The 2,155-nt window shown below is 40.6% G+C and overlaps 1 pseudogene; it reads right to left on the reverse strand.

Moving 5' to 3' along the window:
• Nucleotides 1–344: 344 nt before the first annotated feature.
• On the reverse strand, nt 345–1,148 carry LOC140498810 (5-azacytidine-induced protein 2 pseudogene; annotated as a pseudogene).
• Nucleotides 1,149–2,155: the final 1,007 nt, after the last annotated feature.

Consider the following 2,155-nt stretch of genomic DNA (forward strand, 5'->3'; position numbering starts at 1 on the left):
GTTGGGAATACCCATGAATTGTCTTTGAAAGAATTTGTGCCATAGGAATTCTGTTCTTGAAAGTTTGTCCCACCACTTGGGATGACTTTCTTGTTATCTGCCCATGACTGCAGACTTGCTCTCTCCCATAAAATCTTTGTATCTCTGGACAGAGGAGAACCCATAGATAGATGGGAACAAATAGCACTACAGAGGGCTTTTCCATTTGGTGAAACAGGAGCATGTCTTTTGTAGGCTGCAGTTAAAGACATCAAATGTAATTTTGATCAGTCCTTCACTAGGTCTTCAACACACTGGACTGGTCCACAGGCTTTCTTGATTGTAGATAGAGTTTTAAATTTTCTTAGTAGTTTGGCTTGCACTTGAGTCAAAAATGCACATTAGACATTTCTCTCTTGAGTTCCCAGAAGGTATGTTGCATGTTATCACTTGGAATGCTTGACCTTTGGAAGTCTGTGTTATTGAGATTGTCTTCCCGAGACTGATCCTTGTGTTTAGATTTTTGCAATTCTGTTCTTAGATTAATTAGTACATTCCTTTCTCCTCAGTTCCAGCTTCTTTTCCAAATCGTGGATTTTTAGGTCATTGCTCAACTTCTCTATGTGCCAGTTAGATGCAGGTAGATTTAGATTCCTCATCATTTGCTGAGCCTCGACCTTAGTCTGGGGTTCAACTTCTTTACTCTGTAGTTGTACACTTAATACTTTCAAAGATTCAGAGTTGTCTTCATCCATTTTATTCAACTTGCTTTTCAAATTATCTCTCTCTAGGCAGACCTCCCGACAAGCCTGATAGGCCTTGTTTACTTGTTCTCCTCCTACTGAGCTTGTTTCTTTGTCTAATCAGGTTTCAAGAAGCTTTTCTTCCAGAAATCATATTCTTTTCTTTAAGAGTGAATTCTCCTTCTCCGAATTCTTAAATCTCTTTTTAACATCCTCATATGCTGTGACAAGGGCGAAGTGGGAGGCCATGCACTCATCTCCTGCATAGACCAACATAGCAGTGATGGTATCTCTCCTCTGAGTCTTTTCATGGTTCAGAATACAGATGTTATCTTCCACTGGTGTATCCCTTATAGCACCTCGTCGCACTTTCTGTTTCCCCGACTGCCTGAAGGAACCAAAAACACCCTGGTTCAGCGAGGTCATGGAGGGCTCCCGGCCTCCAGGGGGTCACACTGGCTGGGGCCAGGCCTCGAGTTCCCCGTGCCCATGCTGCCCTGGCACTCCCTTCCCACCTCCCTGGCCTCCTGCAGCCAAACCCCTGCCATCCGGGTCTGAGAGGAGGGACACAGAGGTGGAGAGCCAGCGCGACACCCACAGTGTGCACCCCTGAGTCATGTCCAACTACTTATAACCCAATTTGAGTTTTCTTGGCAACAGTATTGTGGTTTCCCCTTTTCTCACTTTACAATACATTTTAGAGATGAGGAGAATGAAGTAAACAGTGTTAAGTATTTTACACAGGGTCACCATGGTAGTAAGTAAGTCTGAGGTAGTAATTCAATTCATGAAGATTAGTCTTCCTTACGTCAGGCTTAGCATTCTATCCACTGGATCAACTAGGAGTTTGCAAAGTTTCATGACTTTCCTGAACAAGAATACACTATACCTCAACACTCATCGGGAGAGAAATACATATTTGAGGTTTGTATGGTGTGATTATTTATATTAAAAGATATTCAAGAGTGCTGGATAAAATAGAGATGTATTTGTTCATGAAAATGCCAAGCTTTAGAAGCAAAGAGAGTGTAATTATGTATGATATGGGGAAATACTAAGTAATTGGAGGTCATAGTCAGTTAAAAATCAGGTTAATGGATAATACGAAAAAGGAATAAATGGAATATGAAAAAGTTTAAAAATGGCAGAAAAGGAAAATGACAAGTACTAGAGAAAATGTAGAAAATATGTACACTTCCTCATATTAGCAGAGTTGTGAACTGGTCCAACAATTCTCACGAACAATTTGAAATTATACCCACAGGGCTACAAAACTATATATACTGTTTTGCTCATAAATATTGAGGTGGAGTATATACCACCAAACAAATCAAAGGAAAAGGAAAAGGACTCATGTACAAAAGTATTTATAGCAAGTAATTTTGTGGTGGCAAAAAATGGGTAGTGAGCGGCCATCTATCCATTGGGAATAG

Source organism: Notamacropus eugenii, chromosome 4, assembly GCF_028372415.1.
Source record: "Notamacropus eugenii isolate mMacEug1 chromosome 4, mMacEug1.pri_v2, whole genome shotgun sequence".
NCBI lineage: Eukaryota > Metazoa > Chordata > Mammalia > Diprotodontia > Macropodidae > Notamacropus > Notamacropus eugenii.